This window comes from Sus scrofa, chromosome 17, assembly GCF_000003025.6.
Source record: "Sus scrofa isolate TJ Tabasco breed Duroc chromosome 17, Sscrofa11.1, whole genome shotgun sequence".
Classification (NCBI taxonomy): Eukaryota; Metazoa; Chordata; class Mammalia; order Artiodactyla; family Suidae; genus Sus; species Sus scrofa.
The window spans coordinates 18771140-18787590 of record NC_010459.5 but is presented as its reverse complement, the minus strand read 5'-3'; the positions used below and the strand labels follow the sequence as shown (position 1 = coordinate 18787590).

Here is a 16451-nt window from a genome sequence, read left to right as displayed (position 1 = left end):
AAAGTTCCCAGGCCAGGGATCCAACCTGAGCCACAACATAGCTTGACTTTTACCTCTACCTACTTCTATCGCCTACATCTCTCACCCACAGATGTTGCTCTTTAATATCTTGCTGGCTAAACTCTCAAGAAAAGACACTTTGAGTATAAAAAGAAAACCCCAAGGACCTAATGCAATGCTATATGTACAGAAATAGTATTACTATTCATTCATAATGTTTACCTTGCATAACTCCCAAACAAATTTGAGGCAACTAACAACAATCATAATATTTAACAAGTAGTTATAGCCACACAAACCCAAGCTCTGTGTACGACAGGAAAGATATTTTAAATGATTAAAGTTCAGTATTTCAAAGCAAAGTTTTAATTGACACCAATCAGTCACAAATAACGCCTCTATTAAAATAATTTCTGGCTTTTGCATCTGTGTGAACACACATGGAAGAAAGTAAAAAATAGAAAATATCTATGCAAATATGGTGGAAGTGAGAGTGGGGGTGGTAGGCTAGTTGGGGCTTATGTGTGTGGCTTAGAAAATACAGACGGATTTAGAGACTCCTATTCCTTTAAACAGAAAAACAGGGTATGATATAGCAGGGCATAGTTCTCCTTTATCTATAGGAATATTGAGGGAGGAAAATAATCATCCATTTATCGTATGGTTCCTGTTTTTATTTTTATTTATTTTCTTTTCACTGCTGCATCTGCATAACATATGGAAGTTCCCAGGCTAGGGGTTGAATTGGAGCAGCCACAGCAACGTTTGATCCTTAACCCACAGAGCAAGGCCAGGGATCAAATCTGCATCCTCAGGAACACTAGGTTGGGTTCTTAACCCACTGAGCCACAGGGGAACTCCTGATTCCTGTTTTTAAATTGAGAATAGTGAGCAAATGGAAAATAAGCAAGACGGAAATGATAAATATTGTAGCATTAACTAGAAAACTCTTTAGAGTTATTGGATGTAACAGTACCAAAAGATACAAACCTTTATTTTTAATCTGCTATCCAGCTGTGGGATCGGATACCATATCACCAGCTCCTGACGGTGCTGTGGGGGAGCTGAGGACAGATAAGCGTATGATTTCTTCGTTTCCAAGGTTGAAAACTCATGACTGGTTTTGTGAATCTCTTCTTCACAGCAGCAAGGACAGTGAATGCTTTTGACACTGTTGGAGGCTCCAGGGGTTGGAAGGGGAATGGTCAACCAAGGGATTTAAGATGAACCACAGGATATCTTTGCAAGACCCAACCCAAACATCACGCATCAGAAAGCAAGGTCATCTCTTGGTACATAAACCCCCTACTCCTACATGATCTGTCAGTCCTCTTAATTGAGCAAGCGCAGCTTTACCACTACATGCACAATAAGTTGACATTTTGCTGCCCAGTCTGAGTTTCTGTCCCAGTTCAAGAAAGGTGAGGGACAGCCACAACAGACTGGTTCATACTTGAGTAGAGGCTCAACTAGCCAACTAGTTTGCCAGCCCGCTAGCAAAGTGAGCATGCATGGTCCAGCTTCCCCTAAACCTCCAATTCTAAGTCACAAAGTAGGCAGTTTGCGCTGGGTGCTCAGATGCACAGCACCCCGAGAGGGCACCTTCACTTGTTAGCTCGTCTGTATGCAGGAAGGGCCATCGGTGCATGCCAGAGAGCGATTCTGAGCTGGCTTACTGAAGGAGGGCCACTCAAAGGTCAGAGAAGAATTCTCTAGATCCTTGATGCTCAGAGGACCATAGGCATCAACATCACTGGGGAGCCAGTTTGGCTTGCGGACTCTCAGACCCGGCCAATTGAATGAGACTGGTGAGGCCAATTGAATTAGAATCTGCATTTTAATTCTTAGACACCTTGAAGTTTGAGACGCATGGGTCCAGGTGGTAGCTATCAGGCTAGCGGAAGGATCTGCTTCCCAGTCCCGCCCCCTCTCTCCGTGCTCTCCCAGTTCTGCAAAGCTCGGCCCCGCTTTGGTCCCGCACCTCATCTCGGCAAACCCAGAGTGTGGGGTGAGGGGGAGTGCTGGAGCTGCCCTGTTGAAGAGGGCAGAGGGAAAGCGTGATCGGATTGGCGAAAGGCGGCTTTCTCCAGCTCGGAGAACCGAGGCGCGGTGACACTCCCCCCGACCCTCCCCCACGACACCTCTCCTCCCCTACCCCTCCACCCCCCGCAGCTGCTACCGCCTGCCTCCCGCCGGCTGCCACGAAAACCCGGAACAGCTGCGTGCGCTCCTGGAAAGTCCTCCCAGGGCGAAGCCGGGCAGCTGGGCATGCTCAGTAGCTGAGGGAGGCTTGGGTGGAGAGTAGAAAGCTTTGGCTCTGCCTCCCGCCCCCTCCCACCGGCCCCCGCCCCCCTTGCCCCTACCCAGCTCGTAGTAGTTGCCCGGCGTGCGCCCGGGGAGACCGGGAACATGGCGCTCGGAGCAATGTAGCAGCCGAGAAGGAGAAGGGGATGAGGCACCGTCGCTGCGCTGACAGCCAGCCACCAGGTAGGCAGGCTTGCCTGGCGGGGCTGCCTGGGAGGATCTGGGTGCGGGGAGGGGAGCTTGCGGGAAGGCGCACGGCTAGGACCCCGGCATCTCGTTTTGCCGGGAGAGGATGCGAAGCGGACATCTGTGACAGCGCGCAGTTGTGCATCTCCTAGGAGGTGCCAAAGGCTGGGAATCCGCTGGCTTGAAGGGAGGGGATCCGGGGACCACCGCTCCCCCCCGCGGCCCCTACACCCATGCGCTGCTATCCAGCATGGGCTCTCTACGGGTCAAATAAAGGGTAGTTCTTTTCAGCCGGGCAGGAGGGCGTTGGGGAGAACCCCGGATACCAGTTCTGGGAGCGCGCTGGTCCCCCAACCGCTGGCAAGCCCGGCACCAGTTCTTTGTGTATACAGCCGCGCACGCCCCGGGGGTGCCACGGTGCCTGCTTCTCCCGAGGAGTGTTGGACATATTGCCAGGGCAGGATTCCCATATGGTTTTTGTCTCTTGGCAGGTGTAGACTGGAAGATGCTATAGCTGAACCTTTATGGGGCTGTGTTTTCCTTTGTTACTTGCCTTGGTGTGTGTGTGTGCGGTGGGTTGTAATGGAGAGAGAGAACTTCTGCATGGGTACGGGTGTGGACAGAGCGTGGAGGAGGATCTCGGTTCCAAACTCTTGTCAGAATTGCCTGCTGTGTCGGCCTCCTGGAAGGTAAACTTGAAAAGTCCAGAGATCATCTGTGCTCAGTTTGAAGGAGAAGCGTGTTCAGCCTTCTGGCATCCATGTGTTTGTGTCTGGAGCAATAAACCTGGGTGGAGACTTAATTCAACATTAGATTATCAATTAAGGGAATTTGAAGCATTGGGGCTACCAATGGTGGTTTTTTTTTTTTGGGGGGGGGGTTAAATTAAAAAAGAAAAAAGTTGGCACAAAGCCAGAGCAAAGTGTCATCGTTAATAGTTAATGACATCTTTAGAGGGCTGAATACATTTTTGGTGAAATCAGGAAACCTGGCATTCTATAGGGTTTTACCAAGAGATAGACATAGCGTCTTAGGTAACTCACAAAACCTCTCAATGCATCGTTTTCCTTTCCGGGGTTTGGTGGCATGTAGAGTCCAGATGGACTAGACACTCTTTAGAAGTCCTTCCTACGCTAGAATTCTATGAAATTGACACCCCATACTAACAGCTCTAGCACCTTATTTTGTATATCTGTTTTATTCAGCGGTACAACTCACCGAGTTAGGGAGGAAAAGCAAATTTAGAATATGCATGTATTTTTTGCTTTATAATTTAAGGGATGGACATCTGTGACTATGAAGTTTAAAAACACTTCCCTCTGTACTTACAGCATTTATTTTTTATGGTCTCCTTAGATGGCAAGAGTGAGTCAATATCATCAAAATGAAATGGGAAATGCTTGAGGAAAATGCATTTCAATAAATTAAAGCCGTAAATGTCCAATCTGAGTTGAGGATAATACCTTGACTTGGAATACATATGTGCAAAGCAGAAACACCACTAATGGAAGCAGTGGAAGTTGATGCCAAGTTCATTGATAGCATTGGTCTTTGAATGAAATGTTTGTGCTCCTCTGTGAATGTGTAGAGATTGATTGTACCAGGTCCCTGAACTTGTTTTGTTAATAAATACGAGTTTTAATTGCAGGCGTTGAAAACACAGTTTGACTGTGCCTCTCCCCCTCCTTCATTTTGTAATTTTGCTAAAGTGTTGCAGGTGTGAGAAGCAGGTGTTCTAGGTGCAGTATCATCTTGGTGATAAAATGGTTGAGTTGGAGCTCTGACTCTTCCATATTTAGCTTTGTGATCTTGGGCAAGCTATTTAACTTTCCCAAGCCCCAGTTTCCTTATCTGTAAAACAAGTCTAGGACTGGGACTAGTACGACTTTATCTAAATGGGTAAGCATGTGGATTATTCATAATATAAACCACCAAGACAATGGTGGTGATCATTGTAAGAGAAAGGGAAATGAATTTGTTTAATTTAATTTTTTAAATTTTATGGCTGCACTTGTGGCATATGGATGTTCCTACACCAAGGAATGAATCTGAGCCACAGCTGTGGCAATGCCAGGTCCTATAACCCACTGCACTAGGCCAGGGATGGAACCTGTACCTCTCTAGCAACCTGAGCCACTGCAGCAAGTTTTTAACCTACTCCCTGGGTGGTTTTTTAGGCTATACTCTATGGCTTGTATTAAGCTAGTCAGGTTCACACATGTGATCTCATTTAATCTTCCCAACTGTATTAGTTTCCTGGGGCTGCCATAACAAATTACTGGAAACTAGAGGGCTTAAAATAGCAGAAATATATTCTCAGTTTATTCTCACAGTTCTGGAGACTAGAAGTCCATGATCAAAGTATAGGCAAGGCCGTGCTTTCTCTGAAGCCTCAAGAGGAGGATCCTTGCTGGCCTCTCCCAGCTTCTGGGAGTCCCAGATATTCCTTGATTTGTGACAGCATAACTCTGATTTCTGCCTCCATCTTCACACGATGAAGTTCCCCTTCCCCTTTCTATGAATAAAGACACCATTCACACTGGATTTCGGGCCCACCCTAGTCTTAAATTGATTATAGCTACAAAGACCCTCTTTCTTAATAAGGTCACATTTATACCTTCTGGTTGGGCATGAATTTGGGGGGGACATTATGGAGCCCTGTACACCTTGTAGTCTGTATTTAATAACAATATTAATACTATGTCAGCATGCCAGCAGAATGTAAAGATAAAGGAGTATACATTCAGAAAGACTTTAAAGTTTATGTAATCTCTTTAACATATTTGAGGTTTTGTATACCCAAACATGGTAGGGAAGAGCAGCTTTCAAAGGTACCTCATTTATGCAAATGTCACTTGTCTGGAAACCAAGACAGTCCAGGGTTTCAATCCTGCACACGTAACACACCTGACATACCCTATCCCAGATGGATTTGTCAATGTTGCCTTTCTCCCTTTTTGCTGTCCCAGCAACACAATGCAAACAAACAACAGAAAATCATATTAAACAACAAAAATAACAGTAACAAATTTTTTCTAATCTTCACACCTTTCTAATCTTTCTTATCCTGGTAAATGGCACCTCTGTCCTTGGAGTTGTCAGAAACTCAAGAGTCATCTTTGATAGCTCTATTCCCTTTGCCCTCCGTCTTTAAAACTATCACAAAACCTTACAAATTCTGTCTTCTACATATATAGCTCTAAAATCTAGATAGATTCTTCTTTCCATCCCCACTACCACCCCCATCCATCTTCAAGCTGTCGAGTCTCTCACTTAGTCCACTAATATAACTTTCTACAAAGACCCCCGGTTCCCTGCTTGGCCCTGCCAATTCGATCCTTCATCAGGAACCATGTTAGTTCCCTGCATAAGATGTATCCACATACCTGGGACAGTTTCCAGAGACTCTTGGAGCCTTGGGCACTTTGCTGGCATCAGCTTGAACATCTCTTCTTCTTAGTGCTCTCATACTGGTCTGTTTCTTGAATATCCCAAGCACTTCTCCTGTGCTTTTCCAGTCCAAGCTGTACTCACCCTTTGGGCCTCTTTGGTCTCCTGATCTCACTAACCCAAATCTCTCATCACCATTCTCCTTTTCTTCAATAGCACTTAACCTCAATTTGCAATTTCCTGTTTATTTGTTTGGCTGTTTATTTAATGTCTGTAAGCTCTGTGATGGCCAATTGTTTCCTGTCTTTCATGTAGAAGATATTTAATGGATGGTCAATGAGAGAAGGAATGAATATTGTCCCTCACTTTTCTGTGCCAGTGTAAAGATCTGCTTTTTTATTTCTTGACTAACTTATTTCTTTACTACCTTACATAAAAAGAGTAATTTAGAGCCTTATTCTGACTTCTACAGGAGTATTCTTGGCTTTAACAAATGCATCTTCTGAGAATTGATTTTAAGTGAGCAGTTAGGGAATGAGTGAAAATATTTTCTGGCAAGTGAGGCTTTTGTAAAAATGTCAATCAATAATTGTTTCACAAATATTTATTGGACATTTATATTTCCCATATGAGGCCCTAGGAAGATGGTGATGAACCAGACTTTTGGCATTTTAGATATGAATAATCATAAATAATAAAATAATGATGTGTAATAATAAATAGTATTATTTGTTGAGCTTCTGTTATATGCTGCATTCTCTTTCATCCCTATTTCTATTCATTGCTACAGATGGCTCTCTACTCTTTACCAATAACACAGAATCCAAATTAGATGCACAAAAAAATATTCGATGAATTAATAATTAGATACTATTATCCTGGTCTTTCAAAACAGGAAATGTATGCTTATCTGGGGAAGAGAGAACCTGCTCATCTGTAGAGGTACATGCAGTTGCTTTGTGAACATATCTAGATGGGCCTGGTTTACCTTAAAAATTATCCTGCCTATTGTCTCTGGGCTTAAAACAGGAGACAAATTGCTCTTCATATGAAAATAAGTTCCTGGTGTGTTTGTCTCCTGCAGTTGTCAAAATTCTTAAAAACCAGCTGAACTGTTTTATTTGTCCTCTTTAACCCAAGTGAAAAGTGATGTAATCTCTCTCATTTAGAGCCCCCTTTGGTAATTTTGAATAGTAGGACTGCATACCCGAGGGAAATGAAGGTGGTTCAGAGCATGGGAACACAGGTTATATTTTGGATTTCTAGGGTGGCCTCATTTCATGTCGTTTTAATAGTTGCATCATGTCATTTTAGTATTTGCATTAAAGGTAACTTTTAAAAATAAATAAAAAGTATCATTTAATGCCTATGTTTAATTCTAACTTTACCTAAGCAATGAAAATTCAGGCATTGTATCTTGATTTTGTTTAAAAGCAATGGATCCAGAGCTGAGTCAACTAAAACCTGATGGAACTATTAAGAGATTTCAGTAAGATGCTTGGTTATAAAATACATGTTCAAAATCAAGGATTACCTCAAATGCCTGTATTTACCAACAATAAGTAGAAAATGACTCTGTTCATGAATCCACAAAAATATATATTATCTGGGAAAAATGGGAAATGTACATAAAATACTTGGAGAAGAAGAGAAATGTCTAACACCTTATGTAGGGAAGCTATACAATTTTACTTAACGTAAAATAAGAAACAAATGAGAGTTCGCCTTGTGGTTCAGCAGGTTAGGAGCCTGACATAGTGTCCCAGAGAATCTGGATTGGATCCCTGGCCTCACTTAGTGGGTTAAGGATCTGGCCTTACAGCAAGCTGCAGAGAGGGTCACGGAGGCTGCTTGGCCCTGGTGGTGCCGTGGCTGTAGTATAGGCCAGCAGCTACGGCTCTGAGTTGACCCCTAGCCTGGGAACTTCCATATGCTGCAGGTGTGGCAGTAAAAAGGAAAAAAAGAAAAAGAAACGAAACAAATGAAAACATGCCTTATTCTTGGGTGGAAAGATGGATATTTAGATTTGGTTCTCTTTCCATGATCAATTATGTAGTTTTATTGCTTTGGGATTTAGGAAAACTTGCAAAATGACACTAACATTCATCTGGCAATAGTCAAGAAAATTTTATAAAAGAATATAAAGGGGGGTGGAGGTGGATTGCCCTTTTAGAAATAAAAATAAATCTGATCATTGAACTACAATCATTATAGCAGAGTAGTACTGGTGTAAAAATCAATAGATAGCTCAATAGAATAGAAGAGCCTGGATATAGACTCAGGTAATTTTTGGAAAGAGAACTGTGATGGAGAAAGCATTTTGAAACGGTGAAGAATATTTGACAAAAGAGTCAAGGAAATTGGCTAGGTAGGTAGAAAATCTTCAACTAAGTAACTCCATTTATACAATTCAGACGAAATTCCGAATTGGAAAGTTTCTCTGGCAGATGAGAAAGCCAGAAGAAAATACTTCATAATTTTAGAGGAATGACTTTTTTATTTTTTTAATTTTTATTTTGTCTTTTGAGGGCTGCACCCGTGGCATTTGGAGGTTCCCAGGCTAGGGGGCGAATCGGAGCTGTAGCTGCCAGCCTGCACCACAGCCACAGTAACATCAGATCCTTAACCCACTGGGCAAGGCCAGGGATCGAACCCTCAACCTCAAGACAACTAGTTGGGTTCGTTAACCACTGAGCCACAATGGGAACTCCAGGAATGACTTTTTAATATAAAATTAATAGAAAGAATCACAAAGCAAAAGATAGATTTGAATATATTTTAAAGCTTTGCATGCAAAAAAAATACAGTTTAAAGCAGAAAGTAATCATGGAGAAAAATATTGACACCAGGCATGACAGGACAGCAAATATAATAATTGCACTTAAGAACTCTTAGCTAACAGTAAGTAGAAAATAACACCCCAACAAAATTGTCCAAATATCTGAGTAATTCAAAAAGAAGAAGTAAAAAGGCTAATATACATATTTAATATTCTGTTAATCACAGAAGTGCAAATTAAAAGAAAAATGAGATACCATGTTTCATGGATTAAAACAGCATAAATATAAATAAATAAAATACTCAGTACTGGAAAAGATACAGTGAGAAGGACATTTGCTTTACTAATGGTGGAAGAATTAAATGATGAACCTTCCTGGAGAACAATTTGAAAATATATGTCAGAAGCTTTTAAAAGTTCAGATTATTTGACACACCTATTTCTCTGACTTTTTATTTTAGTCTTTGCTAAGGAAGTAGATGGAGACAAAAACTTACGTGGAGGATTGTTTGTTATAATACTGTAAAATAATAAAATCGAAAACAACCTATATAAAAATTGGCTGGTTAAAGGTATTTTAAGTCGCCAAAATGATAGACTATGACACATTGAAAGTGATCATTTCAAAGATTATGTAATAACAAGAAACAACCTTCACAAAGATTTTAACTGGAAATAACCAAATGCATTACTGCATTACAATTATATGTGTTTTGGAAATAGCATATAGGCATATAAAAACTGGAACAAAACCTAAAAATTAGGCAGTGTGTGGGTGGTAGAAATACGGATGAAGTTTTTTTTAATACCTTTCTGAATTTTTAAAAATTTAGTCAATGATAACATATTGTTTTATGAGTTAGAAACACCCCCTGTTTTATAAAGATGGCCATGATGCACATTTAGGGTATAAGTAGTCATTTATGTGACATTCATTGATTATCTTTTATGTCAGGGGCTCTGCCAAGTGTATCAGCAATGACTCTTAGTTTGCATGCAAATGAAAGAAACTCTGTAACTTGAGCAAAAAAGAATTTACTAGAAGATTATCAGATAGCTAAAAGAATTGCCAGGAATGGGGGTATTTCCAAAAAACAGGCTTGGAAGCAAACCAGAGCCTAGCCAGCTCTCCAGAGTCTAGATATCAGGGACTAGAGAAACAGGCTCCAGCCAAGTACAGCCTCCCAGGCTGGGGCACAGGCCAGTGGATTTTGAACTTGGGGTTCACTCCCCACACCCGGCTCCCTCAGCACCATGGAGGGGAGGGCACCTTGGTTGGCAGTCCCATTGCCCCTTTTCCAACGAAAGAACCAAAAAAGATGGCATAGGTACTAAACAACCAAAACCAAACCAAATCAAAAAAATTAAATTGCCCATTAGGGTGTTCCCATTGTGGCTCAGCAGGTTAAGAACCTGACATAGTGTCCATGGGGATTTGGGTTCAATCCCCAGCCTTGCTCAGTGGGTTAAGAATCCAGGGTTGCTCCAAGCTGAGGCATAGGTCACAGATGCAGCTTGGATCCGAGTTGCTATGGCGTAGGCCAGCAGCTGCAGCCCTGATTCTATCCCTAGCCTGGGAATTTCCATATGCCCCAGGTGTAGCTGTAAAAGATAAAAAAAAAAAAAAAAGTGCCCATTAGCTCAGGGCTTGGAGGCCAACAGCCTTGACTAGTAGCCATCCACATCTTCCCTCCAGAGGGAACATCTGCTGAGATGGCAAATTGCAGCTAACACAAAGCTCATGGTACAGTGTGCATGGTGGTGCCCACACAGGAGATGCTGTTTCCTCATAGAGTAAGCAAGACATGTCCCCAAGAAGCTGCCTTTTCAGACATGATCTTCACCGATGGGCAGGATGTTTGAAAAGAAGATACCATTCTCGGCTGAAACCAGAGTCAGTGAAAGGATGACCTGAAACAGTTGAGCAGAAGTGAGAGGTGTAATTTAGAAATGGAGGGGGCATCAGCCAATGTCTAAGCTGCTGCTCATTTAGCAAGTCCTATAGTCCACCATGAGTACTGGGCATTTGGTTCAAGTAACTTGGTATGTAATACTGAAACATCATCCACAGGTCAGTTTGTATTCTTCCTACAGTTTTCATCATAAATAGGAAATGTCTGTGGCTGGCCAGGTAATTTAATGCTCAAGTTCACATTGCTTTTATAATTGTTGATTAACTTTTCTCTGAGAAAAGAAGACTTGCACATGGAAAGAAGAAAAGGTAATTATTCTTTAATTGCATTAAAAATAGGACAGAGAAAAATCTTACATTACCAAAAGGGCCCTCTGGATAGTGTATAGTAGAGGTCAAAGTCTGTGTACCTGTGTCTGCCAGTCTCTGCACATGTACACCCATGCCCACCTGTACCACTCAGAGCCCATGTGCTACCTTGGTCCCCTCTGAGCCCTGTTTGCCTACCTGGAAGCTTGGACTTCCTTTCACATGAGGCTCCTGGGCCCGAGGAAGGTTGAGTAAAGATTATTTATTAATGGGATGTGTGGATGGAGCTTGTAGTCCACATACAGGACCTGGAGGCAGGGTGGGTGGTCGGTTCTCCTTACTTAGCTATGTTCTGGGAGTCAAATCTTTTAAGTTTAAATCTGCTTTCTTGGTTGTTTTGAAGGCATATTTATTTTTTTTTTAAATTTATGAAGTGCAAAAGTGATGTATATTCTTTTCCATTATGATTTATCACAGGATATTGACCATGGTTCCTTTTGCTATATAGTAGGACCTTGTAGTTTATCTAGTCTATGTATAATAGTTTTGTAATTGCTACCCCAAACTCCAAAGCCGTCCCTCCCCACTTAGCAACCACAAGTCTGTTCTTTATGTCTGTGAGTTTGTTCCACATAGAAGTGAACCAAATACCGTATCATATGGTATTTGTCTTTCTCTGTATGACTGACTTCACTTAGTATAATAATCTCAGGAGTTCCTGTCATGGCACAGTGGAAACGAATCTGACTAGAAACCATGAGGTTGCAGATTCCATCCCTGGGCTCGCTCATTGGGTTACGGATCTGGCATTGCCATGAGCTGTGGTGTGGGTCACAGGCGCAGCTTGGATCTGGCATTGCTGTGGCTGTGACGTAGGCCGGCAGCTGTAGCTCCGATTCAACCCCTAGCCTGGGAACCTCCATGTGCCACTCTGAAAAGCAATACATATATATATTCTCTAGGTCCATCCATGTTGCTGCAAATGGCATTATTTCATTCTTTTATGTCTGAGTAGTATTCCAGTGTGTGTGTGTGTGTGTGTGTGTGTGTGTGTGTTCATGCACACCATATCTTGAAGGCATATTTATCAAGCTGGGTCGATAGAACATTTAACAGTTTTTATCTTGATTAATTATGTAATCACATTTAAATATTTAGACATATAGTATTGAGAGTCCATTGGTGTTCTCACTGCCTCAAATGTTAAGATTGGGTCTACTCAGGTAACTGTTTCAGAAAGGTCACACTCAGTTGTTAAGTCACACACACAACTTGCCACTTATGCAACAGCAGTGTAGCTTATAAGCAAACTAGATTGCACTCCTGTGATTATAGCTAACATGTTGAACTAGATGTGTTAAGCCCTTATCCAAGTATTTTACCATGTGTCTTAATTAATCTTCATAAGAGCTCTATAAAATAGGTTATTCAAGGAAAATATTATGTAGAGGAGTGAAACCCTGCCTCATCTGAGTCCAGTGTACATGTATATTGGTTGCTTATGACAACTCAGTATATAAGAGAAGTTTTTGTTTGGAGTCCTTGAACCTGTAATAATTTAAAATCACCGGATTAATCCACCCACTTTGACTCCCAAATCCTCTGATTTTGCATTTCTCTTCATGCAGATTTCCTCATGAAAGGAAGGTAAATGCGTTGACTGCCTGTTGTGTTCACTATTATGATTAACGAAATGACCAAAACTAAATATCAGTATCTGGTTTCTTGTATAAAAAGCAAGTTTAGGGAGTTCTTGTTGTGGCTCAGCAGTAATGAACCCCGCTAGTATATCCATGAGGATGTGGGTTGAATCCTTGGCTTCGATCAGTCGGTTAAGGATCTGGCATTGATGTTGCCATGAGTTGTGGTACAGGTGGCAGACATGGCTCCGATCTTGGCAGCTGCAGCTCCAATTCGACCCCTAGCCCAGGAACTTCCATTTGCTGCAGGGACAGCCCTAAAAAGCCAAAAAAAAAAAAAAAAAAATCAAATTTAACTTACATTTAAAACATGCCTGTTATGGAATCCCTCTGCTGATTTTTAAGGAAATTGTCCTTCATGTCATTGATGATGAAGGCAAATTGGCAATGACGAATCCCTTTGTTTTTCTCATAAAGGACAGTTCATATCCCTATGCCTCTGTTACAGCACTAACAAAATCAAGATGACTTTCTCCCATCATGATTGGTTCCATCATTCTTTTAATAAATTACAGGCAGAGGGAGGACAGGAGAGAGCTCTGTCGCTCACACCTTCAATTCCAAATATAAGATAAAGTCAGAAGTGGTTGGCTTCACTTTTAAATTCAAATTCAAGGTTGACATACTATTTAAGAAACTCCTAGCTATTTTCTAGATGGAACTTGATCCCTTTGCTTCTAAGGATGGTCATCTGTGTCATGCAAACGGATTTTCCAACTAATTCTTCTTAACTGTCAACTGAGTTGCCCCTTTGCCTAATTTAGCTCCAGCGCAATTTACTGACCCAGGAAGAGAGCTTCCTGGAAGGGAAGAGTTAGAAAACTTATACCTCATTTGTTTAAAAGAAAGCTTCTTCCTCCAAAGCAGGAGCAGTTGCCACGTGGGTATAATTTAACCTCTAAAAATATAAACACTGATGGAGGAGGGGGGATTAAAGGGAAGAAAAATCTTACAGAAGCCGAATGTAGAGCTTTCTTCCTGTGTGGTTTTTAGGACAGTGTTCATTCTTCTCTAGCTTTTGGAAATATGGAAACAAAAAAGGAATTTCCAATATCTAAAGAAAATATTGAATAACTTGAATTAAACTGTAGTTGGTCTTGCTCTTTATGAGAGTTTTTAAGATAATAGTACCTCCACGTTGCTTCCTCAAGAAGAGTCCACTCTCCCTTTTCCTCACTGCCAAGGAGTCCCTTAATCTCATCAATTTAAAACTTTTCTTGTACACCCTGGCGCTACTGCCTCTCCCTTTAGCTCTGTTAGACCTCTTGTCAGTTTCCTGTCTGTTCTTTGTCTTCATTCCCACCCCAAAAAGAAAATCCTATCATCTGATTATCACTTTTTCATTGAAAATTTCCTACCAGCCACCCCTCCTCCACCCCAAATCCTTCCACATGGTTCTGGGAAACCTCGCAAAGCACTCATCACAATTTTTTGCAGTTGTTTTCTTCCTTAACTCGTTTCTTGTGCTAGACTGAGAACACCTAAAGAAGAGATCTTATTATTTTTTTTTTTTTTTGGCCTTTATATCCCTAGCACCTAGCTTTTGTTAGGTTTGCCAAGGGAGGACCATGCAAGGCCAAATTAGTAAAGCAAAAGAGATTTATTAATGCATCAGAAGGGCACGAGCTGAGCTCAGGATGGCGCCAGTTCTGACTGTGAGGAGGTGCTAGGCTCTGTGGTGGGAATCTGTGGCTGGATGGAGTTCATGGTGGGAACTTATGGCAGGAACAGTGAAGAAGGAGGAGAAGGTCAAGGGAGGGGTCAGGGGTCCAGTCCCATGACAGAGGGCAGTTAATCCTTGTAGGAGGTTAATCTATGCAGACAGTTATTTTCCAGAGGCCATTGTTTCTTGCTGAGTGTCCTCATTCCAAGAGAGGGTGTCCACAGCAGGTCTGCAAGGTGAACAGCCACATTTAAGGGTTGGGGGGTCTGTCTCCATCCTCCTGGGAACCTATCATACATACATCAAGTCTTTAATAGAGCTAATAGTGTTTGTGGATGAATGGATGTCACCAAGGCTAAAAAGTGACTCCAGATGCAAAGGAGTAATGCCATGCTTTAAAATTCTGAAATGGAACCCAGCAATGTTCTGATCTAATCCATTTCCTTAAAAAAAAAAAGTTGTATGCTAATAATTATGTTCAACTTTCTATAAAAGAAAGACACATGGAAGGAAAGATTATACTCTCTATTTCTGGTTGGAGACAAATCTAATATTGGATATGGATATAAAATAGACATTCTAAATACACTGGAAAGTAATGAAGCAAACATTAGCTCAGAGCCAACTTTCCAACAAAAGAGTAAATAAACTGAGCTTCTTGAAAAGCATTACGAGTAATTATTTGATTACCAGATGCCACTTACATCTACTGCTCTGTTGTCCCAAACCTGATAGGAATATGCTTGGTTGGTGATGTGACCCCTGCCTGAATGTCAATTGATTTTTATATTGAAAGCCAGGGTTTTATTCACTTGTGCCCTAATCTTCGATACCACTTGTTTCCATAGTAACTGATGCGCTATGAAGTGAAAAAAACCGGGAAGGCTTGGGATGGAAATTAATCAAAGTCAGCGGTCCAAGCAAGGGGTTCCCCAGTGTGGGATCCCGTGTCTTTTCAGGCTTCTGGTCACATGTGTTTGAGGCAGGATTCCTAGCAGTAGAAAATTCTAGGGTGACAACTGCAAGGATTTTCAAGGCAGCGTGTAGATAGTCTCTCTGGTAGCAGTTCGTGTTTACTTTAGCTTGGATTCCTGCTGCAGTTACCTGCATTGGCATATAAACAGTCTACACTGGTTGAAAGGAACATTTACCGCCAAGAGCCCTCTAACAACTAGGAATCAGGGAACAGCAACGGGAGACTTTTACTATCGGTGAAATACGGTTGAGTTGTCCTTTTGAGACTCCTACACCAGGAGAATACTGGAAATTCTGTTAGGCACTCAACATTTCACAGTGTTGATTTAGAGCAGAGTTTCTAGTCTTGTGGCCTACTTGTGTCTTTGGCATACATAGTGTGAAATTTCTCCTTAAAAATCCGAATTTCGGGCTTCTTTTTAAAAACTCATATATACACAAGTACAAAATTTAGGGACACTGACCGTATTTCCTTATGGCAGCCATCCCAGTGGCTGAGTGGAAGCTTCCTTAACCATAGACAGTCTTCACTTTGCCACAGTCCCTACTCCTCCCTACTGGATATTATCAGGCCATTTTACTTCTGTATATTGCATTTTGGGTCCTTGAATTCATAATCTTTGGATTAGAGCAGAGGATTGTTCTATGTTTGGGGATCGTTTTATCCTTATATGTTGTTCCTTGTTAATCCCATTTTTCCAAATACATGAACCAAGCTGTTTTTTTTGGTTTTTTTTTTTTGCTTTTTAGGGCCTCAGCCATGGCATATGGAGGTTCCTAGGCCAGGGGCTGAATCAGAGCTATAGTTGCTGGTCTTTCCCACAGCCACAGCAACCCAGGATCTGAGGTGAGTCTGCGACCTACACCACAGCTCATGGCAACGCCAGATCCTTAAACCACTGAGTATGGCCAGATATTGAACCTGCAGTCTCATGGTTCTTAGTCGGATTCGTTTCTGCATCACAACAGGAACTCCTAAACCAAGTTATTTAACTATGGGAGAATGACATTTTAGAAAGGTGGGTTTAAAATTCCATCCTAGGAGCTCCCACTTGGCACAGTGGGTTGGGGATCTGGTGTTGTCTCTTTGGCAGTGTGGATTCGAACCCAGACCAGTGCAGTGGGTTAAGAATCTGGCATTGCCACAGCCGTGGCATCTGTCGCAGCTGTGGCTTGGATTCAGTCTCTGGTGTGGAAACGTCCGTATGCCAGGGATGCAGTCAAAAAATAAAA

At 41.9% G+C, this 16451-nt stretch overlaps 1 protein-coding gene across 4 annotated transcripts in view; it reads left to right on the top strand.

The window, feature by feature from the left end:
* PAK5 (p21 (RAC1) activated kinase 5) overlaps positions 1722-16451 on the top strand; it is a 324810-nt gene continuing 310080 nt past the window's right edge. For 3 of the 4 annotated variants that reach the window (XM_021077404.1, XM_021077406.1, XM_021077405.1), the window contains exon 1: positions 1722-2487. The gene's annotated coding sequence lies outside the window, so the exon portion shown is untranslated. The remainder of the gene's footprint in view (positions 2488-16451) is intronic. The other variant, XM_021077407.1, reaches the window with a different exon arrangement.